The 26,013-nt window shown below is 42.4% G+C and overlaps 1 protein-coding gene across 1 annotated transcript in view; it reads left to right on the top strand.

The window, feature by feature from the left end:
• Positions 1-26,013, top strand: part of SAMD5 (sterile alpha motif domain containing 5) — a 1,167,496-nt gene that overhangs the window by 513,937 nt on the left and 627,546 nt on the right. The window lies entirely within an intron of this gene.

Raw genomic sequence — 26,013 nt, 5'->3', positions numbered from 1 at the left:
GATTCTATAAACGACATATAGAAAAGTGGCGCTGGCCGCCTGTCAAGTACACTTAGGAGCCGTTTATAGAATCGCGGCTTACGGCGCCTATGTAAAAACTTAGGCACCTGAAATGTAGACCAGGGTTTTAAAGACCTACATTTCAGGTGCCTGTTTTTGGAGAATCACGCTTTGTGGTGCCTAAGTCATGCTCTGCCCATTGAAACACCCACTCATGCGTTTAAGGCACCGCTAAGCACCATGGGATAGACACCTCTCTTTTATAGAATCGGATAGACACTTATCACCCAATCAATTTTTTTCACAGTTATTGAGGCTATGAAGGGTATTTTGCCAATTAAGGCCCTCTTTTATCAAGCGGTGTAAGGGTTTTTTATTATCGCAGATCACTGCAAGAAAAGCTCCAACGCTCATAGAATTTCTATGAGCGTCGTAGCTTTAATCGCAGTGGTCTGCGGTTAAAAACAAACCCTTATGCAGCTTGATAAAAGGGGGCATAAATTAGGCACCCTTTATAGAATCAGCCCCTTTGATTTGGGGTTATTTGTAAAAATGTTGGGCGTCTCATTTTTTTGGGACACCCTGTAGAATTACCTCCTTAGTGACCCCACCACACATATGTTAACAACGGAGCAAGGGATGTAGAAACAAAAACAAAAAATAAATGCAGGCTATGGGAGTTTAATATTTTTGCAATTATAGATCATAAATGCAGATGTAAATAAGGGACTCTACCTTGTTAGCGTGTACTAAACACTAAAGACGTCCATTATATTCCGATGGGTATCTTTAGCATTTAGGATGCATAACTTCATATATAATCCTTATCCCCTTTCTATGGTACACCCTGTATAAGTAGATTTTCTAACAAAATACTCACATGCCTGAGCTTGTATAATTTATTAAGTGAATTTTTGGGAATTGTTGGTCTCTTGAAGCGTAATCCAAAAATTGGTTGAGACTTTGCTTCGTTGACCTTTCCTTTCTCTTGTTACTGACATATTGGTCTTCTGGTTTCCTAGTGGTATGGGAGTCTAATGGATAGAATGGAATGGGTCAGATAATGAAAGTTCCTGGTACATTAACTTTCAATTTCATGAATGTCTGAATGCTGCCGAGAAGATGAATAACAAGCACTTCTATACTTTTACATCTTCCCATTTATAAGCCAGTTAAGATTTCCTCTTTTTTTTTTTTCTCCTGCTTACTTATTACAGGGACTCACAACAGGCTTTTCATTATGACTTTAAAATGTTTGTTTACATTTTTGACAAGGATTATATGATTCTGTAATAGCTTGCTAGTCCTTTGATTGCACCTTACTATTAAATAAGGTATTAGAAGATGAATTTCCCTTCCTTTTCTTTCTATGAACTTCTCGTTTTAAATTGATTTTCCCCCTCCCCCGTCCCCACTAGATACCAGCTTTCGCTTTATTGGTTTGGGAAAGTAGTTACTCTTTGCTGCTGTTTGCCTGATCCTTCATTAGCTGGGTAATAAAATCACCAGAAGAAGCAGCTTCAATATTCTGTAGCTGTGTGCTATACAATACTGTATGTTATCGGAAATTTGTTGCCAAGAAAGGCCTATTATTATTCTTAAAATAGATCTGGTGATTAGAGATATAGGTCACAGGTATCCTAAAAAGAAAGAAAGTTGCATGTTTTATTCACTTTCCAAAAAAAGAAAGCAAAGTATAGTTTAACAGGTGATCCTGAGTTTATAGTTTCTTTTCATAATGTCCTAGCCCTGTTTTCACCTTGTTCATACTTTTAATTTCCATTAATGAATAGCAGGGCGATGATTCTGACAATTCCATACAGATAAAAGAGCAAACTTAGAACTGACTGAGCTTATCTTCTGAGGCCTGAGCCTACAATGTTAGCTTCCATGCAGAAATCCTGTGCCCTATAGGATTTTACAGTTCACACTGTATGCTAACTTCAGTCACATTAGGAGGACTTTTCTTTTGTGATATTATTTAACAAATATTTTTTTGAAAGCAATGTATTTTTGTTCAATTTACTTAAAGCAGATTTGTAAGAGTAAAAGTTAACATGTTACCAGGATCAGACTAAGGGCTCCTTTTACTAAGGTGCTAGCGTTTTTAGCGCACGCACAAAATTACCGCGCTCTACACCGCGTGGTACGCTTCTTGAATAACACCAGCTCAATGCTGCTGTTAAGGTCTAGCGTGCGCGGCAATTTAGCGCGTGCTATTCCGCACATTAAGTCCCTAAAGCACCTTAGTAAAAGGAGCCCTAAGTGTCACCGTATCAAAAGTGTGACTTGTAATAAGTCTGTTGATTCCCAGTGGACAGAAGTCCACATATCTGTGAAAGCTAATTATCACAAACAGTATTGATTGGTACCACTGCTGCTAAGTTGAACAGAAAGCAAGCACTGTAATTAAATTGTTGTGGAAACCAAATTACCCTCTTACCTCAGAGGCAGCCTCTCCAGTAGAGGGCTTAGGGCTAGATTCACTAACCTCTGATCTGTGTCCATTTGCATGCAGGCCGACGAATTCACTAAAGGCCTGCCTGCAAATGGAGACAATCGTTGGCACGCCCCCAGCCAACTGCATGGATCGCTAAAGCCCTGACAGTAGTGACAGGAGAAACAGTCTCCTTTCATTGCTGCAGGGCTTCTGCCGGCTTTTAACATTTTTTTTTTAATCTGGCAGATATTTTGCATGTTGGCCAATCAGGAATTTCATTAGACTCCTCCCTAAGGAAGTCCCTGATTGGCTGAGGTGCCCCCAGGTTTCTCCCAAGGAAGGAACCTGAGGCGCCTCAGCCAATCAGGGCCTTAGGCCCCACCCTGTGCATCACATGATGTACCAGGGTGGGACCTAAGGCCTCAGACTCATCATGGGAGGCATTGGAGTAGGAGGAATTGAGCACCCCCCTGCTCTGTTAAAGCTATGGGGAGGGGACCGGGAATGGGGAGAGGGCTCCAGGGGGTGGGGGGTGGCAGGAGGGAGTTAGCATCCCTCCTGCCGTTAGTTTTTAGGTGGGTAGGTAGGACCGATGGCAGGAGGGAGTGGGAATTCCCCTGCCATAATCGTAAATGGCGGCAAATTTTTCGGGGAGGCAGGGGTGTTTGGGGTACTTGTTGGGAGGGGGGTTTAGTAGTAGTAGATATGGCAGGAGGGAGTGGGAATCCTCCTGCCAGTTTTAAATGGTGGTTTTGGGACAAATTTTTTGGGGGGGTTCAGGGAGGGAGGGGTGTTCTGGGCACTTGTTCGGAGGGGGTGTTACGCTACGAAGAAGCGCAGAGTGATAATTATTGGGGACTCCATGCTGAGGGGCACCGAGGGACCAATTTGCAGACCAGATATGGATTCGAGGGAGGTCTGCTGTCTGCCTGGAGCCAGAATACGGGATGTCACCACCTGTCTTGACAGACTACTCAAGCCCCAGGACAACTTTCCCATGCTTCTCGTCCATGTGGGGACAAACGACACTGCAAGGAACACCCCGGAGAACATCACCAGAGACTTCAGAGCCCTGGGCGACAGGCTAAGGCAGACCGGAGCGCAGGTGGTCTTCTCCTCTATCCTCCCAGTTAGAGGCAAGGGGAGAGCCAGGGACGAGCGTATCCTGAGGACTAACGAGTGGCTACAGGGATGGTGTCGGGATATGAACTTTGGATTCCTGAACCATGGAGAGGCACTACAGGGACTTCAGGGACCAGACGGACTCCATCTGACCAGTAGAGGTAAGTACGTTTTCGGACACCGACTAGCCCGCCTGCTTCACAGGGCTTTAAACTAGGTAAGTCGGGGGAGGGTACCCACTCACATACCAGAGCAGTAAGGAACTATTCTGATGAGATGAGTCAAAGCTCAGAGGTAAGTACCCACACTACAAACAGTTCTCTAGGGGTCACACCAACTCAGGTAGAAAAAATCTCAAAGGGATTTAGCAAACAGAAAGAGTGGAGGGCTATGTACGTTAATGCACACAGTTTAGGTAATAAAATTCTAGAATTAGAGACTGAAATAAGGAATGCAGACCTAGACGTGGCGGCGATATCCGAAACTTGGCTAACAGACTCTCATGGGTGGGATATGGTAATACCGGGTTATAACTTACTTCGTCGGGACAGAGAGAGCAGGTTAGGTGGTGGGGTAGCATTATATATTAAAGAGGACATCAAAACCACCAGGATTACAGATGTCAAATACACAGGGGAATCCCTCTGGGTAAACCTGGCAAGAGGCAGAGAGAAGTGCCTGTATCTTGGTGTGGTGTACAGACCCCCTAGACAACTGGATGACATGGACACAGACTTAATTGAAGACATTGAGAATATCACTCTAAGGGGAGACACTGTAATACTTGGAGACTTCAATATGCCTGATGCAGACTGGAGCACATTTTCAGCGACAACCAGCGCTAGTAGGAGGCTGTTAAACTCCATAAAGGGAGCCCGTCTCAAACAAATGGTGATGGAGCCCACTAGGGCCCAGGCAATCCTTGACCTGGTACTCACCAATGGGGAAAGCGTCTCAGAGGTCTCAGTAGGAGATACGTTAGCCTCCAGCGACCACAACACAGTGTGGTTTAATCTTAGGAAGGGCTTCCCTAGATCACACACGAAAACAAAAGTACTCAATTTCCGCGGCACAGACTTCGCACGCATGGGAGATTTCGTCCATCGGACGCTGCAGGACCAAGTGGAGACTGATGATGTAGAAGCTAAGTGGTTAACACTGAAATCAACCATACATGAAGCAACTAGCCGCTACATAAAATCGGTAAATAAACGACAAAGAAACAATAAACCCCAATGGTTCACCGCAGAGATCTCGCACCTTGTTAAGGAGAAGAAAAAAGCATTTCTTTCCTACAAGCATACGGAAACAAGAGAAGCTATCATGGAATATAGGACCAGATCTACAGCGGCCAAAACAGCAATTAGGGAGGCCAAACTTCGTGTGGAAGAAACTCTAGCAAAGAACATTAAGAAGAGGGACAAATCCTTCTTCAGGTATATTAGTGATAGGAAAAAGAACACAGACGGGATAATACGCCTTAACAAACCGGATGGGAATTACGTGGAAGCAGATTCAGATAAAGCTGAACTACTGAACGAATACTTCTGCTCGGTCTTCACTTGCGAGGCACCAGGACATGGTCCTCGGTTAGAGGCTAAGTCAAATGCGGACGACCCGTTTCAGAATTTTGAATTCACACCTGGTGAAGTTTACAGCGAACTGGCAAGACTAAAGGTAAATAAAGCCATGGGTCCAGACAATCTGCACCCAAGAGTGCTCAAAGAGTTGTGCGATGTCCTGGTGATCCCACTAGCCGCACTCTTCAATCTCTCCCTAAACACGGGGAGAGTACCCTTGGATTGGAAAACAGCCAACGTCATTCCTCTGCACAAAAAGGGTTGCAGGGCAGAGGCTGCGAATTACAGACCGGTGAGTCTCACATCAATAGTGTGTAAACTCATGGAAACTTTAATTAAACGCAAATTAGACACGATCCTGTATGAGGGAAATCTACAGGATCCCAATCAACATGGATTCACCAAGGGTAGGTCCTGCCAATCCAATCTCATCAGCTTCTTTGACTGGGTGACAAGGAAGCTAGACTTGGGAGAGTCTATGGACATCGTGTACCTGGATTTCAGTAAAGCATTTGATAGCGTCCCACACCGCAGGCTGTTGAGCAAAATGAAATCGATGGGGTTAGGAGAAACACTCACTACTTGGGTCAAGGATTGGCTAAGCGGAAGACTTCAAAGGGTAATGGTTAACGGTACCCTCTCTAAAACATCAGAGGTGACCAGCGGAGTACCGCAGGGTTCAGTCCTGGGCCCACTCCTTTTCAACATATTCATAGGGGATCTGACTCAGGGGCTTCAGGGTAAAATAACATTATTCGCCGATGATGCTAAACTATGCAATACAGTAAGTGAATGTAATTTACAGGATAGTATGACACAGGACCTGCTTACATTGGAAAGATGGTCCTCGACCTGGCAACTGAGCTTCAACGCTGGGAAATGTAAGGTTATGCACCTCGGTAACGGTAATCCATGCAGAAATTACACCTTGAATGGGGAAACTTTAACTAGTACTTCGGCGGAAAGAGACCTAGGAGTAATCATCAGTGCAGACATGAAAACTGCCAATCAAGTGGAGAGGGCTTCATCTAAAGCAAGGCAAATGTTGGGATGTATCAGTAGAAGCTTTGTCAGCAAGAAGCCTGAAGTCATAATGCCATTGTACAGAACCATGGTGAGACCTCATCTGGAATACTGTGTACAATTCTGGAGACCTCATTACCGTAAAGATGTGCTCAGAATCGAGTCGGTTCAACGGATGGCCACCAGGAGGATCTTGGGTCTCAAAGGTCTCTCATATGAGGAGAGACTAAACAAACTACAGCTTTACACTCTAGAAGAACGTAGGGAGAGGGGAGACATGATTGAGACATTTAAATACATCACAGGGCGTATCGAGGTGGAAGATGATATCTTCATTCTCAGGGGACCCTCTGCCACCAGAGGGCATCCGCTCAAACTCAGGGGCGGGAAATTTCGTGGCGACATAAGGAAGTACTTCTTCACAGAAAGAGTGATTGACCGTTGGAATGAGCTTCCAGCGCAGGTGATCGAGGCCAATAGCGTGTTGGACTTCAAGAATAAATGGGATACATATGTGGGATCCCTACGAGGGTCAGAGGAGGAAAGAGGGGATCCCTACGAGGGTCAGAGGAGGAAAGAGGGGATCCCTAAGAGAGTCAATCTGAATAAATAGTCACTGGGTATAGACTTAAGAGGAAGGGACAGTACGGTGGGCAGACTTGATGGGCTATAGCCCTTTTTCTGCCGTCATCTTCTATGTTTCTATGTTTCTAGATATGGCAGGACTAAGGTACAGGGACGGGTAGGCTGGGCCCGGCCGATAGCGGTTTTGCGATGGTAGGAGGAAGTTGACATCCCTCCTGCTATATTTGTGGGGACGGGGTGGGAAGCGTCTGGCCTTATCTAATCCTTTCTTGAAACCCAATAGCTTACTCTGACCTAACACACCCTCTGGAAGCGCATTCCAGGTGTCCACCACCCTCTGGGTGAAGAAGAACTTCCTAGCATTGGTTCTGAATCTGTCCCCTTTTAATTTATCCAAATGCCCTCTCGTTCTTGCAGTCTTCGAAGGTTTGAAGAATCTGTCCCTCTCTTTTTTTTTTTTTATTGTTTATTTAATTTTATAAATATACATTCATACAGTATGCATATAGGAAAGAGAGATTAAACACATTAATTAAAAAGAAAAAGAAAAAAGGGAAAACTAAACAACTTCCATTACAGTATCAATCATCTCTTAAACAAAAGTCCACTTATTGGAAAAGCAATTCACATTAGTAGGGTCTTATATTATACAGAATTTTATAATACAAAAATGCAGTGTTACTTCTTCAAATAAATGAAAACTAGACCTTATTCCACTGTGGGAGCACTGGACAGCGTTACCCCTTTAGCCTCAAGAAAAAATCGTAGTTGGGGGGGATCAAAAAAAATATATGAATGTTGATCCAACAAGATCAAACATTTGCAGGGATATCTGAGTTGAAACTTAGCCCCCAAGGACAATACAAATTGTCTCATTTCCAGGAACTCTTTCCTTCGGGATTGAGTTAATTTGGATACATCCGGAAACATAGAAATCTTAGAGTCCATAAAGGTCACCTCTTTAAGCCTAAAAAACAGCCTAAGAAGTGCCTCTTTATCTTGCTGAAAAACAAATGTCACCAGAAGTGTAGAATATGAGATGACTTCATCCTCTGAGGTTTCCAAAATTTTCGTAACATCCATAGAGCTTAAATTTATTGAAGCCCCAGTTTTAGAAGCCTTCTTTGAAACTGGAAGGTAATAAACTTTGTGTAATGGAGGAAAACCATTCTCAGGGTATTTAAATATCTCTTTCAAAAATTTGTAGAATAAATCTTTGGGCGTCATTGCTAAAGTTTTAGGAAAGTTTAGTAATCTTAAATTCAACATTTTAGTATAATTTTCCAAGTTTTCTACTTTCCTAACTAATAGCAATTTGTCCTTCATTAAGGTAGTCTGTGTTAATTGAATGCCTTGAACCCGTTGATCCAGGCAGTCCATCTTTTCCCCCTGAGATTTTATTTCCTCCTGCATAGAGTTAATCCTTATATTATGTGCATTTACCAAAGGAAGAGTTCCTGCACACAATTTGTATAATGAGTCTAAAGCAGTCCAAATGGATTCCAGAGTGAATTCAGTTGGCCTTACCAGTGGGGGGACCGATGGAATTTGTCCCCCAACCTCTGATGCCAACTCTGCCTTCTCCAACGCTGAAGTCTCTGCCTGAGCAACCAGGGATACCGGTGAGCCCTCCAGCTCTCTCGGGGTGGATCCTTCCTGTCCCTTCAGAGCCGCCGTAGTTCCCTGGTCGCGCAGCTGTTGGGGAGGCTCGGGTCCTGCGGGGCTAAGTGAAATATCACTCCCGATGGCCGAGACTTCCCTCTGCCTCGGTTCAGCCGGTTCGCCCCAGGGTGAAGAAGAAAAGAAGCTCAGGATCGTCTCCTGTCTTCCGGGGGTAAGTTCAGCCTGCCAGGCTGTGGCAGCCGCTCTTCACCTTCTTTTCGGCATGTCGAGCTAAAGAAAATTAACCCGACTCTCGAGGAAAATGGTTAAAGCAGGAGAACCGATAGTGAGCGTCCTCACTGCACCGCGGCCATCTTGCTCTCCAAGAATCTGTCCCTCTCCACTTTCTCTATGCCCTTCATGATCTTGTAAGTCTCTATCATGTCCCCTCTAAGCCTTCGCTTTTCCAGAGAAAAGAGCCCCAGTTTCTCCAATCTTTCAGCATAGGAAAGGTTTTCCATACCTTTTATCAATGTCGTCGCTCTTTTCTGAACCCTCTCGAATATCGCCATGCCCTTCTTAAGGTACAGCGACCAGTATTGGACGCAGTACTCCAGATGCGGGCACACCATCGCCCGATACAACGGCAAGATAACTTCCTTCGTTCTGGTTGTAATACCTTTCTTGATGATACCTAGCATTCTGTTCGCCTTCTTAGAGGCCGCTGCGCATTGGGCCGACGATTTCATTGTCTTGTCTACCAGTACCCCTAAGTCCTTTTATAGGCTACTTTCACTCATTACCAGCCCTCCCATTGTGTAGTTGTACCTCGGGTTTTTGTTTCCTACGTGCAAGACTTTACATTTCTCTACATTGAACTTCATCTGCCATCTCGTCGCCCACTCCCCTAGTTTGTTCAGGTCCCTTTGTAAATCTTCGCATTTCCCTCATTTGCCCAGCAGTCTGCTCCCACGGCGGCCCTTAGGTCAAAGACCAGTGCCCAAGATGAGACTAGCCCTACCTGCGTACGTTCCGGCTAGCAGGAACTTATTTAACTTTGTCTTGAATCCCTGGAGGGTGTTTTCCCGTATAACAGACTCTGGAAAAGCATTCCAGTTTTCTACCACTCTCTGAGTGAAGAAGAATTTCCTTATGTTTGTACGGAATCTAAGCCCCTTTTAACTTTAAAGAGTGCTCTCTCGTTCTCCCTACCTTGGAGAGGGTGAACAACCTGTCTTTCTCTACTAAGTCTATTCCCTTCAGTATCTTGAATAAGTCTATCATGTCCCCTCTCAGTCTCCTCTTTTCAAGGGAGAAGAGACCCAATTTCTCCTCCAGCCACTTAACAATTTTAGTCGCTCTTCTCTGGACCCTTTCGAGTAGTACCATGTCCTTCATGTACGACGACCAGTACTGGATGCAGTATTCCAGGTGAGGGCGTACCATGGCCCGGTACAGCGGCATGATAACCTTCTCCGATCTGTTTGTGATCCCCTTAATCATTCCTAGCATTCTGTTCGCCCTTTTTGCCATCGCCGCACATTGTGCGGATGGCTTCATCGACTTGTCGACCAGTACTCCCAAGTCTCTTTCCTGAGGGGTCTCTCCAAGTACCGCCCCAGACATCCTGTATTCGTGTATAAGATTTTTGTTACCGACATGTATCACCTTACACTTATCCACATTGAACCTCATTTGCCATGTTGCGGCCCATTTCTCGAGCGTGTTTATATCACATTGCAGATCTTCGCAATCCTCCCGCCGTCTTCACTATTCTATCTTGACACATACTAGGTGTCTAATACCAATATACATAATATACAGTTTACAGGTTACAATTTGCCATAGTTATCCTTATAGTACAAGTTTTTATCCTAACTTGACACAGTCTGATATACATAATATACATATCAAATCCTATTCCCTTTCCTCCTTTCTTGAAACTACCTCCTCTATAGACTTTTCCAGGATTTCACTCAGATCAAGGCTATCATAAGTGCATATATTAACCATAGATTGTTTTCTGTCAGGAGTAGAAAGTTTGTGTAGAATAGGGAAAATAAAAGATCTTATGAGGCACTTTTTCAGAATAACTGAACACCTCCTTCAGAAATTTACAGAAGAAATCTGTAAGACTTGGTGTAAGCAACTGAAGGAAATTCAAAATTCTCAAACTGAATTATCTAAATACAGTTCTCAATTTTTCATTGAAAAACCATGATTTAACATTTCTTCTTTAGTTAAAAATTACATATTTTCAAAGATTCTAAATATATTTAACAGCCGCAGCTAAATATATACTGTATATATCATCAAACCATGGATCTCCATCAGCACTACATGTATAGTGGCTTGAGAAATCTCTTGAAACATCCTGTCATTATCTGGAAGTGCTGAGGCAGAGTGATGTCATTCCACCTAACTACTTTGGATGGAGTGTAGGAGGGGCAAGGGCATGTCTCCAACTTATGCATAAAACTTATAGAAAACCAAAAAGAAAATAAAGAGGAACTGGAGCAAAAATCCACAAACACACTTATATCCTCCAGTTCAAACGCTGAAGCTAAAGCTCAAGGCTTAACTATTTTGTATCTAAAGCATACAGTTGAAGCACATATGCAGGGGTATTTGCCTTAGAAGCTACCAGGCAATCATTACTCCAGAGCTAGGAAGGAGAACCTGAATTCCTCATTGGTTAACCTTCAATATTCTATCATAGGCATCCCCACTGTGCCAACTATAATGGTAAGGTGATTAAATATTAATCTAACAAAGTGCAAGCCACACTTATCTGTTGCGTCATGGCAGACAGGCTTGATAATGTGGTACAGGCACTAATGAAAACTTCCTCTCCAAACAGCTGACGAAGGCCTACGTTTCATGATTCAAAAACAATATCCTATATCATCATCAGAATTAAAGCTTCCCATACCTGCAGTTTAGTAATGCTGAGAGTCTCACATAGTGAAAAAAATGGTGCTGCAGCGTCATTAAAAAGGCTCAGTTGGTCACATGAAAGCTGTCATGTGACCAGCATACCAGGAACAAATTTAAAGGAACAGTGGCAGTGCATCAAAAAGCTGAAAGCTAAAAATGACCAGGTATAAGTTAGTAAAAATGAATCCAATCAATTGAAGCATTTAAACCATGAAGTTGTATTGATTTTAGTGGACAGGCTGGCACATATTATGCCAATTCTGAAGCAATTACATTGGTTACCAGTTGTATTTCAGGTGCAAAATAAAGAGGTCCTTTTACAAAGGCGCGGTAGCGGTTTAACGCGCGAAATGCCGCGCGTTAAACCGCCTGCCGCGCTAGTACCTAACGCTTCCATTGACGAGGCGTTAGGATTTTAGGCTGCCGCGGGGGTTAGCGCGTGATGAAATATCTGACGTGGTAACCCCCGTAGCGCGCCTTGATAAAAGCAGCCCAAAGTTGTTTCTGTGGTTCATCTGACTTTTTACCATCACACAGCATGGTACTTTCAACGTGGCATTCTATAAGGCTAATAGATCTTTACAATCCAAAAATCAAAAGCTGTTAACTCCTATAGCGCAGGGATATTATGCAGACAGTAGATCGATGACTTTCTGTATTGCTGGTGTTAAAATGTGGAATTCTCTGGTGGGCCAATTGCAACTATGTGTAAACCGGTTTCAATTTAAGAAACGGTTAAAAACTCAATTGTTTGTTACTGCATTTTTGTGATTTATTAGTCAATATTTGAAGAAAAGAATCTGCTTAACCATGGAGTCCTTTTATTAAGGCCCACTAACCGATTTAGCCCGCGCTAAAGATGAGTGCCCGCTAAATGCTGAGGTATCAATTATATTCTATGGGTACCTTAGCATTTTGCGTGGGCTAAATCAGTTATCGCGCCTTATTAAAAGGACCCCCTTGTTTGCTATTGTATTCTTGTGATTTATTAGTTGACATTTGCAGAAAAGAAATTGTTTATGTAGATTTTATGATTTGGTTTGTTTTTTTCTAATGTATGGTTTAATTGATATAAATTGTTTAGTTTTTTTGTAAATGGTATCTAAAAGTGTTAAATAAATAAATAAATAGACTTATTAATGTTTCTTTAGGATCATTAATGCTTAGGCTCCCAATTACAAATAAAATGGAGCTGAACCTCTTAATGCTAAAAAATTAATCATTTCTTTACTATTACAATTTGTACTTCACATATCATATGTTTGCAGCCAGGGCCGGATTTTCCTATAGGCTAACTAGGCTTCAGCCTAGGGCCTCAAGATCAAGAGGGGCCTACATTCAAATTGTTAGCAAAATTAAAATTACACTATTCTAAAAACAGTGAACACTAAAACACTGAACCGAAAATAAGGAGAAATTCTATGCTTCGGGATCAGAACCGGCTCCGGCCGCAACGGGGCGCCGACTCGGCTTCTCCCTTTCTTTTTCTCGCCCTGGGAGGAGGATCAGGGAGGGAAAGACATCAGTCCGGAAACAGCTGGGCAAAGCCCAGCCCCGCGGGGAGAGAGGCAAAACGTGGGTCCATCAGGACAGGGCAGCCCAGACTGGCATTGGGGGGGGGGTTCAGTGGAAGGGGGATTGGAGGTGGGTGGGGGAGTTTAATGGAAGGCAGGCAGGCAGGATGGCATGGGGGATGTTCAATGGAAGGGGGATGGGAGGCAGGCGGGCATCGGAGGGGGGGGGGTGAGGTGAGGAAGGACGCACTGGGGGCACTATGGACATAGGAAGGGGCAATGTTGTGTGTTATGTTTGATTAGTTATTGTTACAAGTACTATATATGGTGATGAGAATAAATGTCCAAATAAGTGTTCTCGACTTTTTTTTAATTTATTATCCGTGTCACATTTTTTATAAAGGTTAGTACCAATAACAACATGTTTCATTTAACATATTGATATATATCACAGTAATGATGTATTTTATTATCTCTCATGTAATTTACAAACTTAAAAATGGGAGGTGAAAGGGCCTCATAAGTGGAATAGCCTAGGGCCTCTTTTCATCTAAATCCGGCCCTGTTTGCAGCACCATACAGAGACACCAATATATTGGGCTGCAACAGGGCATTGGAAGGGTTAAATTGAAACTGAGTTAAGAATTCCCATTTGCTTTTGTTAAATCTCAGCATTTCCCACCAATTAGAAGATCTGGGGTAAATGTGATGACTAATCCATGTGAGAGAGGGAATCAATCAGAGAGTAACACGTGGTTATCTGTGAAGCAATAGAGACTTCAGTAGGGTGTCCCTAAATTACCAGTATAATCAATATTTATCCACAAAACCATAAAAAACACTTTCTGTCAGAATAAACCATTTAACATTGTTAAAACAATAGAAATGCTTCCTTCAATGCAGCAATTATGCATCATTATTGACCTGTCTGTATATTGCACAGTACAGTGAATGGATGTTATTGATATTAACCTGTGATAAAATTCCTTTTTTTATATGCAAAAGTGGTAATGTGTACTTAGTTGAGTATTATGGATATGTATCATTTTCCCCAGGCTGCAAAATCAAGGTAAAAATAAATTTTTATGATGCTCCTGCTGGTGAGATTATTCACATAGGTGCTCGTTTTAAAATGCCTAAAAAAAAAAAAATCCATCTGCTAAAAACATCCAAATCCTGAATTTAGAAAGTCAGAATTTGGACATTTCACACTGCAGTCCATCCAAAATAGCAAGGGGGCATGTTTTGTTTATGTTTTGGGTAGATATATGGAGGGCCAAAAGCAAGATGTGCAACAGGGATTTTCGAATATGAATAAACGTTCATGTCTAGACCTGTGTGTCATATCCAAGTTACAAAACATTTGTTCTAATTGTACAGCTGACCACTAGAGGGATTAATGTATGACCTCCAGGGCTAGAATAATGAATAGGCCCAGTAGGCATGTGCCTAGGGCCCTAAACTGTGACGGGGGCCCGCTGAAGGAGGACGACTCACCTTGCCATTTTTTTTAAACAGCAACGGCAGTCGGTCCCCTCCCGGCATGAACGGTAATGCCCCCTCCCCCCCCCCATCGACGGCAATGCAGCCGGCTCTGTTACAGGAAGGTCCCATGATGACTGTGTCTGCTGGTCCATCCCCCTACGACGTCACTTACTTGCTCCGGAAGAAGTGACGTTGGAGGGGGATGGACCGGCAGATGCAGTCATTGCGGGACCTTCCTGTAACAGATCCGACCACGTTGCCGGTGTTGCAGGGGGGGGCATTGCCGATGACGTGGGGGGAAGCCCCGTTGCCATCAGCTGTTCTAATTCTGCTTTCGGGCTGCCTTTCACAAAGGAGCTCAGAGGGCAGAGCCGGCAGCTGAAATGTTTGGAGGGAGAGAGAGAAAGGAGCATTGAAGGGTGGTGGAGGAAGAGAAACGGGGGCAGGGTAGTATGGAAGTGTGGTGAGAAGGATGGTATGGAAGGGTGGTGGGGCAGCGTGGTATGGAAGGGTGGTGGAGGGAGAGAAAGGGGCAGATGCTGATGGAATTGGTGTGTAAGGAAAGGGAAGAGAGACATAAGGGGGAAGGATACTGGATGGAATTGGGTTGGAGGGAAAGAAAGGGGGCAGATGCTGATGGAATTGGTGTGCAGGGAAAGGGGAGAGAGACATAAGGGAGAAGGATACTGGATGCATTTGGGTTGTAGGGAAAGAAAGGGGGCAGATGTTGATGGAATTGGTGTCCAGGGAAAGGGAGAAGAATACTGAATGGAATTGGGTTGGAGGGAAAGGGGGCAGATGCTGATGGAATTGGTGTGCAGGGAAAGGGGGAAGGATACTAGATGGAATTGGGTTGGAGGGAAAGAAAGGTGGCAGATGCTGATATAATTGGTGTGCAGGGAAAGGGGGAAGACATAAGGGGGAAGGATACTGGATGGAATTGGGTTGGAGGGAAAGAAAGGGGGCTGATGCTGATGGAAGTGGGGGGAAGGGACAGGAGAGAGTGAAATGCCAGACCATGGGGGTGTAGGAGAGGGAAGGGAAGAAGAGGAGAGAGATGCTAGACTATTGGAGGAGGGAATGGAAGAAGATAGATGCCACACCAATGGGGGTGAAGGGAAAGATGGAAGGGGGAGGCATACAGATTCTGGATGTGGCATAGAAGGACAGAAGATGAAAGGAAGAGAGTGACAAGAAGATGAGGAGAGCAGAAACCAGAGAAGACAAAGGTAGAAACAAAATTTCTATTTTTTTTTTTTTTTGCTTTAGGGGACATGCATTGCTGTTTCTGTGGTGTTGCATTGTATGCAGAGTCCAGCTTCTTGGTGGTTCAATTTAACCTTTGTCTACATATTTCTATTTTATCCCCCCCCCCTTTTACAAAACTGTAGAGCATTTTTTTAGTGCCAACCGTGGTAGTAACAGCTCTGATGCTCAGAATTTTATGAGCATCTGAGCTGTTACCACCATGGCTAAAAACCATACTACAGTTTTTTAATAGGGGGATAGGTTAGTTTGTGATTATATATTCCATATTAGGCGAAGGTGTTTTCTGTGTTTTGTTTGTATGGAAGGCATGGTTTTTTGTTAGCGTTGACTAGCCTTGTTTGGCAAAATGCATCAGGCATGGTTCTTGGGAACACCTTGAATAAACCTGATTTGAATCTTCTTATTTTTTGCCGATCTTTTGTTTCATGTTGGATTCTTTGGTGGACTGCTTGCCTTGTTGTTTCATTGTAAGTTAACATACATGGAGTGGAACGTACTAGAGGAGTTACAGATTTGGTTGTTTATACATACATAATAATAATAATAATAACAACTTTATTTTTGTATACCGCAATACCACAAACAGTTCAGAGCGGTTTACAATGCAAGAGACTGTACATACACAGCAAAGATACAATGCAAGGGGATGTACTATGCAGTTGAGAGCAGTTTACAATGCAGGGGACTGTACATATTCAGCATAGGTGTTTATACAGTGAAGATACAATGCAGATTTACAATGCAAGAGATTGTACATATACAGCGGAGATATTTATACAGTGAAAATACAGTGTGAGAGACTTATGGAGCAAGATACGAGGCCGGAGACTGTATAATGCGGTTAAGTAGATTACTATGCAAAGATAGTTACATATGTAGCGAGGATACAGAGTAGTGAATTTCAAGAAGAATGCAATCAGTATCAGTTACGGGAGGGTGCCAAGAGGGAGGGGTAAGTAGGAAGGATGGAAGAATTGGATTGAGGGGGAGGAAAGGAGAGATCAGGGGAAGGAGAGGGTTTGGTTATTTGGAGGGGAGGGGTTCGAGAAATTTATCATAGAGGTAAGATTTGAGAGATTTTCTGAAGGATGAGTAAGATGGGGCAGATGAGATGAGGGTGGACAGGCAATCTGTCCATCTGCCAGCTTGGAATGCGAGAGTTCTATTAAGGAATTTTTTGTAGGTGCATCCCTTTGGGGATGGGTAAGTAAACAGATAGGCATTGCGCATGCGATTGGTGCCTGGGAACGCAAAGTGGTAAGACAGATATATCGGGGACAAGCCAGTTAAGGTTTTGAAGCAGAGGCAGGCGAATTTGAAGATGACTCTCGCTTCTATTGGCAACCAGTGAAGTTTTGTGTAGTAAGGGCTGATATGGTCTGACTTTTTGAGGCCATAGATTAGGCGGACGGCGGTGTTTTGGATGAGTCTCAGACGTTTGATGGTTTTCTTGTAGGAGCCCAAATATATGATATTACAGTAATCCAGTGTGCTTAAGATTAGGGATTGGACCAGCAGTCTGAAGGAGGGGAAGTCAAAGTAATGTTTGATGGTACGGAGTTTCCAGAGGGTGTAAAAGCATTTTTTCTGAGCATTGGTGTGGTCTTCGAAGGTCAGACAGCGGTCTAGGATGACTCCAAGAATTTTGATGGTGGGATTGATAGGGTAAGTTAGACCGTTGAGTTGTAGGGTGGTGGTTGTTAATTTGTGGTTGGGACTTGGGTTATGGGATATGGGTTACAGTTAGTTGATGTAGAGTGAGGCAGTTGAGAGGCATTGTAAACTTGGTTATTAATATAGTATTATTGCTTTACAATATATTTGAAAACTTTTATATATGCATGGAAAGGGTTGAGAGTTAAAGTCCTGGGTAAGTAGGTGGGAAGTGAAGGAAGAGGGATTTGTTCAGAGATGTTTGGGGGTTGCATAGAAGAAAAACTGTGCACTGGTATGCTAATCTTGTTTTGAATTTAAAAATAAAACTTCTACAAGTGGAAATAAAGAAGTAAATAAGAAAACAGATAAATGGGGGGTGGGCATGGGCGGTGCAGGGCTAGGGGGGCCCAGTGTACTTTTGTGCCCAGCAGCCCTAGAAGAATAATCCTGCTCTGATGACCTCTCCTTAATCCTCTAGAGACTGCTGTCCCCTTCCCTCTCCCTGAAATTGTTAGAAAAAGTAGTTTCCCTCCAGATTTCGTACATTGAAAAATCACTCGCCCTTCACCCTTCATCTGACTTTTGAACTTACCATAGCACAGAAACAGTCTTAGCAGCACTTCTCAGTGAAATTTACTCATACTTAGACAAACCTAATATTGTTCTTGCTGTCTCTCTAAATGTCTGCAGCATTTGACCACTTGCTTTTGATTTATTAGCTTTCCTCCCTTGGCTTAACAGGACCAGTACTATCCTGGTTTTCTTCTTTTTTATCCAAATGATCTCACAAGGTTTCCACTATGTCTTCCACCTCCTCTGTTCACCCATTGAAATGTGCAGTGCCCCAAATTTTAATTTTGTTCCCTCTTCTTTTCAAATTGTTTCTAAGTCCACTAGCAACTGTTATTCAAGCCAATATGTAGGGATATCTGACTGTTTCTCTCTCCATTGGCTCCCGGTTTATTTTAGAATTCAGTTTAAGTGTTTATTGTTTTTAAGATTTTACATGGTATCTTGGCTCCTCTTGTTCCTCTGCTGTGGAATGTTTATAGATTTTCATATGCGAGAGACGTTCATCGATTTAAACTTTCCCTTCCTTCTAGGAAAGGAATTCAAGGTGTTAAGAATTTTAGCAGCTCTCTGACGTTTAAATTTCCCTAATTATGGAATGAACTTCCCCTAATTTTGAGATATCCCAGTTCCTTCCAACTCTTCCGTAAACTTCTAAAAACTTTTTTATTCGTTAAACATTTTGAAAACTAACTCTCTTGCATTTCAGTTTATTTTTTTTTATTAATTGTTAACCGCATCAAGCTTCCGTTGGTTGAAGACCCGGTATATAAGGTTAAGTTTTAGTTTAGTTATAGTTCATAAAAGAAATGCCATGTATGAGCTTGCCCTTTAGTATGCTGCTTTCTTTCTCCCTCTTTTACAAAGGTGCGCTAACCAAACTTTAGGCATAGAAAACCTTGGCATAAATTGGGGTTTCCTAAATATTTGGATGCTGAGTGCTGTCTAAGCATGGTTCATGCTGAGCATGATTCTATACACTCCTCCCTCAATATTCGCGGGGGTTAGGGGCAGAGCCAGCCTGCGAATATTGAAAATTTGCGAATAACTTTTGGGCCAATTCTGACCCACCCCGCCTCCCTCCCGCCTTCCCCACAGCATCCCGGACCTTACCTGGTGATCTAGCGGTCTTTCGGGGCAGGAGCGATCTTCCTACGCTCCTGCCTCATGCAGATCACTCATCCAAAATGGCTGCCATGAGTTCATGGGAACTCACAGCAGCCATTTGGGATGAGTGATCTGCACGGGGCAGGAGCGTAGGAAGATCACTCCCGCCCCAAAAGACTGCTAGACTACCAGGTAAGGTCCTGGGAGGTCTGGGAGGAGGGAGGGAGGTGGGGGTGATTCCGGTTTTAGAAAATCATGAATAATCGAAATTGCGAGTCCTAAAACCGCGAAGCAAGAAGGGGAAGTGTAATGAGCACCTAAGTTTTATAGAATTGGTGCTGACTTTAGGTGGACTTTATAGAAACAGGGCCTAAATCATTGATATGCCTTGCATGTATTTTACTTTCTTTTATGAACTGTTTTCAAATACTTGCTATTAAAGCATATTTTGGCACCTGGGAAGGATGAAATAAATTGGAGTGTTAAACTTTGCAGCATCCTCCTCTTCTTATTTCAGGGGTATTATTATAGTGCCTGCCCACAGCTGTGGTCTAAGTTAATAAATCAATTTCAGGGGATCCTTTGACTAGTCTGTGAGCTTGGCAGAAAACTGAGAAGTTGGTGCATGTTGGCCAGAGACTCTTCTAAAATTAGTTTGTGCATCTGCCTCTGAGCTAGAGGTCTGGTACCCAGCAGGTATACACCTTCCACAACATATCACCAGGCCTATTTTTGTTTCTCTATGTATATTTTGTTATAGTTAATGGTGGATGAAAGTTCTGAAGAAAAAAAGGGATGCTTGAAAAAGCTAGGACATCTGAAAGGCAAAACATAAGGCTTCTGGAACAAACTAGATTCAAACAGCTATTAATTTGCTGTCTGATCAGTCTCATAATGGGTTTTCACAGCTAGTCCCTTCTGGTGGTTTGGCAGGAACAAACATTACAATGATAAATCTAGATTTGGTATACTGATTTCTCTTTTGCATTGAGAACTGTAGAAAAAAACTCTTTTCTTAAATTTGGGATAGGTTGGAATTTATAAACACGACAAACTGTGTTAGAACTGTTTCCCAGACTGCAGCTTCATTCAGTTTTATGAATGGTCTCAAATTCTGAAGGAAGAACTTAATCGTGAGTGCTGGTCGTTGCCTTGTATCTGTGGTTTGTTTTTGCTGAAAGACACTTTTCCTGATTCAAGTTACTATCCATTTTAACAAAGGATTTTTCTTTCAGAGCTTACAAAGTTTTGATTTATTTAATGCTTCAAGACATATTTTAGAGCCATTAGTATCGTGGTACATTAAGGCTAAAGTGCGTAATGGGAGTTATTACACTCCTTTATGGTATGATTTAATATTAGTGTAAAATTTTGCTGGTGTGCAGTTTGGTAAGATTAATCGGGCAGATTGGAAGTGTAAATTAAATTGTTCAAAGTAAGCACAGAAAGTCGGAGCAGACAGAGAACATTATTATTTCTATCTTCTGTATCAAGATGCTTTTAATAAGTACTCTGAGTCCTCAGTCTATTTGCTCTCTCTCTGTCTCTCTCTCATTACACAACAAATATAGGAAAATATGGCTGTGACATTTTGGGCCTGATCCTATAACTGGTGCCTAGCGACAACCAACTCTTAGGTGCCATTTGCCGCAGTTGTTAATCAACCACTAGGCATTGTTTATAGAATCTGACTTACTGGCACCTAACTCGACTTAGGCACCAGTAGGCATCATAATGTTAGGCGCCTAACACGGTTGCCTAAGTCATAACACACCTATTCTCTGCCCCTAACTGCACCTACTTTGCGGGTAGGCACTGCAATGAGTTAGACATGCAATTCATAATTAATCAATTTATGCTCAAGTTATAGGTATGACAGAATGAATGCTGACATGTTGGGACATAGTAATTTATTTAAACTAGTTGGGAGCCCTTTGACGTCTTTTATTACTTCATTATAGTTGTCTTTTGTCTTCAATTCCATACACATCCAGGGAAGGGTGAGGGGGGGAGCCTATTTTTATCTTAATTTTAGCCCTATGAGTATATACTCCAGGGTGGGATGACATTACTATTTTAAATAGGGAAAGGTTATTGAAAGAATCTATATATTTGTGTTTTTATTGATTAGTCTTTCTTTAAAATGGTTGCTCATGTATGTCTGTAAGATAAATGTGCTTTTCTTGATTTATTATATGTTTATATACTTGTGTACTGCACTGTTAATATTTGGAAAATCAATAAAGAATTAAAAAATTAAAAATTAATCTTTTTTTTCCAGTTATTTTTAATTAGTTTTTTTAATGACAAGGTCAATTGCCACACTGATTAAGCCAATTAACTGATTTTGAGTTGAGTTGATTTTGAGTATGTGTATATTTTAATCAATGTACCATATATACTAGAATATAAGCCCATCCGAGTATAATTGTATTAACAAAATGGTAAGCTTTATGTTGAATTGTACTTGCTTTACACTGCCTTGGAAGAATCTCTTCAATAAGGTGGCTAATAAATCCCAATAAATAAATAAATAAGCAAGCCGAGATACGCAAATATAAGCTGACGTTAGAAATTTAGGATATTATGATAAGCCAATTAATAAAGACTACCAAGACTAGACATCCTAACCATCATTTTTATTTTTTTGCAATTGCCAGTGCTTATACAGCCCTCTCTGAGAAGTGTTAATCAGTTTGGTATTTAGAAGTGAAACTGGAATTGGCTGTGTGGATCAATGGATTGGTCAAATCGCTCAGTGGGGGACCAGTGAGGCGATGTTCTGAGCTCCCCAATGACAGATAAAGAGGAATCTTTTTATGTGGGAAGGAGTGCAGCTTGGGTATATTTCCAGCACAGTATATATTTTGGCATCAGCTGTTTGACTCTACAGAACTGCAGTAGTGAAAGGAATCTAGTTCTCATAACACCTGAGTCATGGAGAACTTCCTTACAAAGTTCCAGTTTTTTTTTCTCTCTCCTGAACTATAAGAACATAAGAACATAAGAAGCGCCATCTCCGGATCAGACCTTCGGTCCATCTAGTCCGGTGATCCGCACATGCGGAGGCCCTGCCAGGTATACACCTGGCTTACCCTATAGCCAACCATATCTCTATATGCCTCTCTCAAGGAGATATGCATCTAGTTTGCCCTTGAAGCCTAGGACTGTCGATTCTGCAATAATCTCCCCTGGGAGAGTATTCCAGATGTCAACCACTCTCTGTGTGAAGCAGAATTTCCTGATATTAGTCCTGAACTTGCCCCCCCTTAGCTTCATTTTATGTCCTCTTGTCCGTGTCAAATTGGACAATGTAAATAATCTTCTCTGCTCTATTTTGTCGATTCCTTTCAGTATTTTGAAGGTCTCGATCATATCCCCACGCAGTCTCCTTTTCTCAAGGTAGAACAATCCCAGTGTTTTAAGTCGATCCTCATATTCCAGTTTCTCCATACCCTTCACTAGTTTAGTTGCTCGCCTCTGCACCCTCTCCAGCAGTTTTATATCCTTCTTTAGGTAGGGAGACCAATGTTGGACGCAGTATTCCAAGTGGGGTCTGCCCTATAAAGCGGCATTATAACTTTCTCCGATCTACTCGAGATTCCTTTCTTTATCATGCCCAACATTCTATTTGCCTTATTTGCCGCTGCCGCGCATTGTGCCGACGGCTTCAGGGTCCTATCTATCAGTACACCCAGATCCCTTTCTTGTTCACTTTTTCCCAGAGTTGCACCTGACATTCTGTACTCGTATTCCTTATTTTTACTGCCTAAATGCATTACCTTGCATTTCTCCACATTGAACTTCATCTGCCATTTCTCCGCCCAGTTTTCTAACCGACACAAATCGCTCTGGAGTTCCTCACTGTCCTCCTGCGATCTGATTTCCCGGCAGAGTTTTGTGTCGTCTGCAAACTTGATGATCTCACTGGATGTTCCGTTTTCCAGGTCATTGATATAAATATTAAAAAGGATCGGCCCAAGTACCGAGCCCTGGGGTACACCACTAGTCACTTTCTCCCAGTCGGAGAACTTCCCATTTATGCCCACTCTCTGCTTCCTATTTTCCAGCCATTTGCCTATCCATCTTTGTATATCTCCCTCTATGCCATGGCTTTGTAGTTTCCTGAGAAGTCTTTCATGTGGAACTTTGTCAAATGCTTTCTGGAAGTCCAAGTATATTATGTCCACTGGCTTTCCACTATCAATTTGCTTGTTCACGGTCTCAAAGAATTGGAGTAAATTCGTCAAACACGATTTCCCTTTCCTGAATCCATGTTGACTGGGTTTCATCAAGTCGTGTGTGTCCAAGTGCTGAACTATGCTATCCTTGATCAGTGATTCAATCATCTTGCCGGGGACAGACGTAAGACTCACAGGTCTATAGTTGCCCGGTTCTCCTCTCGATCCTTTTTTGAAGATTGGCGTGATGTTCGCTTTCCTCCAGTCGTCTGGTATCTGACCAGTTCTGATTGACAGGTTTGCAAGTTTTTGCAATAACTCTCCGATTTCAACCTTCAATTCCTTCAAGACTCTCGGGTGAATTTCATCCGGTCCAGGGGATTTGTCACTTTTAAGTTTGTCGATCTGGTAGTATATCTGATCTAAGTTCACTTCAACTGTGGTGAGGCTGTCCTCTATTTCTCCTGTAAACAATTTCTCCGCTTCAGGTATTGTTGAGGTGTCCTCCTTCGTAAAGACGGACGCAAAGAAGGAATTTAGTTTGTCTGCGATTTGTTTATCTTCCTTGATGTACCCTTTTCTTCCCTTGTCGTCCAGGGGTCCCACTGCCTCTTTTGCAGGTTTTTTCCCTTTCACGTATCTAAAGAAGGGCTTGAAGTTTTTAGCCTCCCGGGCTATTTTTTCCTCATAGTCCTGTTTTGCATCCCTCACCGCCTTGTGACATTTCTTCTGTTTATCTTTATGTTTGTTCCAGGCTTCGGTTGTCTTCGTGCATTTCCATTTTTTGAAAGAGTCCTTCTTTTCTTTTATGGCTTCCTTCACCTGTATGGTAAGCCATGCCGGTTCTCCTTTGCCTTTAGTTCTCCGATCTTTGGAAATCCTCGGAATGTAGAGATCTTGTGCTTCTGCAATAGTATTTTTCAATAGGCACCATGCCTGATCGACTGTTTCAAGTTTGTCCATCATCTTCTCGAGTCGTTTTGTTACCATGGCTCTCATGCAATCGTATTTACCCTTTTTAAAGTTTAAGGTGGTGGTTAAGGTTTTGGTATGTTTCCCTTTCCCGATGTCAAGTTTAAAGTTGATTACATTGTGATCACTCGTTCCCAGTGGAACCATGACTTCTACTTCTGTTATCGGTCCGGTGAGACCATTTAGGACCAAGTCCAAGGTGGTGTCTCCTCTTGTTGGCTCTTTTACCATTTGCTCCAGGAAGCAATCCCCTAGCACCTCCAGGAACTTGGCCTCCTTGCCGCAGTTGGAGGCTCCTAGTTTCCAGTCTATTCCTGGGAAATTGAAGTCTCCCAATATAACTACATTGCCTGTCTTGCATACTTGTTTGATTTCCTCCATCATTTCTGAGTCAGTGACCTCCGCCTGTCTTGGGGGACGATAGTAAAGGCCAATTTTTGTATCTGCACCATTGTGACCAGGAATTTTGATCCAGAGGGACTCCAGCTTCTCTTTCCTGTCTGTTGTAATCATTCCAACAGAATCTATTTCTTCCTTAACATATAGGGAAGCCTTTTTTATACACTGTATACAGTACATTACATTTTTCTTCTCCTTAGGGGAATCTCTTTCCGGGGATTCTGTTTGACTTTGTTGGCTGGCTGCATATTTGATATGGGGCTGGATTCTCAAAACTTACCTCTCCTTTAATGATGGTCACTAAACAGGTTTCAGCCAGTTTAGTGTGTCAGTATTTTATTGCCCAATTATCAGAATGGCTCACCATGGTCTTTCCTGAGCTTCCTAGCAGCCGCTGACTCTGCCATGTAAATGTAGTACAATGAGGTCACTACTATTAAAATGGGCTCTTTGATATTTAAATGAGCACTCCGGGCAATTCTCTATCATCACCGTGATTCTCCAAACAAAGTGCCAGCTTATAGTGTCCAAAAATTGTTGGCTGGTCCAGGGGTGCTGGTCCTGTTCAAAGCGCGTCTCAGGTGCATATTTCTGGCTGTGGCTCATGATTTTAAGAAACTCCATTCTTCACTTAAATTATAGTAATATAGTTATGGGAAAAAAATCTCAAAAGCGCATATCTTGAGTATGTGTATTAAAGGTGTGTATTATACGCACTTGTTGAAAGCCGACGATTGCACCTCTCCTCCCTTCCCCTCCATCCAAGAGCCTATGATTGACTATGATTGACACAGCGATGTAACATTTGCTGGTAGTGCTCCGTCCCTCCTATCCACTTATGCCTCTTTCCAAGGCCTACTCTGCACATGTGCCCTTTGCTATCACCAGCGACTGGTAAATTTGGCGACCTTCTGCGAATCTCATTTGCATGTGCTGTTCTTTGAGAATGGCTCGTCTTTTTTGAATCATTAGATTTACGGACTCTACAGCAACCCGTCAGATTTTACCGGTGATATTAGAGAATCCAACCCATGTAGTTTAAAGGAATTACAACAATTCAGTGTGTTTACTACCAATTCACTTAATCAAAAATCCTAATGCCTCTTAACATTCCTTGGGCTTCCACATTTTATGTTCTCAACCTTCTGACAGTAGAGGAAAAGACCTCAGACATCTGCACATAGACAACTTCCTTGTCCAGAACTATATCCAGATTTTTTATGTTGTTACAAACACAGACTCATCTCAATCATTGGTCATAAAAACCTCTACTGATGTTTTCAAAAATACTATGTTATAAATCACCATCCATTGTAATAATCAGGTAGATACTTATCTTTCTCAGTAGCAGGATAACATTTGACTTTTTTTTTAATCCCATCATGTACTCATTTCTCCTGTAGCTTTGGCAGGGAACTTTCCCTCATACACACTATAAATGAAAGAAGATAAGTCACTCCTCTGGCACCCTCTTAAAAAATATAACATTGCATTTTTGAACAAAAATCAGCAGAGGTTTAACGACCAATGATGAAGATGAGTCTGTTTATGTAACAACATCAAAAATCTGG

This window comes from Geotrypetes seraphini, chromosome 3 (genome assembly GCF_902459505.1).
Source record: "Geotrypetes seraphini chromosome 3, aGeoSer1.1, whole genome shotgun sequence".
NCBI lineage: Eukaryota > Metazoa > Chordata > Amphibia > Gymnophiona > Dermophiidae > Geotrypetes > Geotrypetes seraphini.
This window is presented reverse-complemented; position numbering and strand designations above follow the sequence as displayed.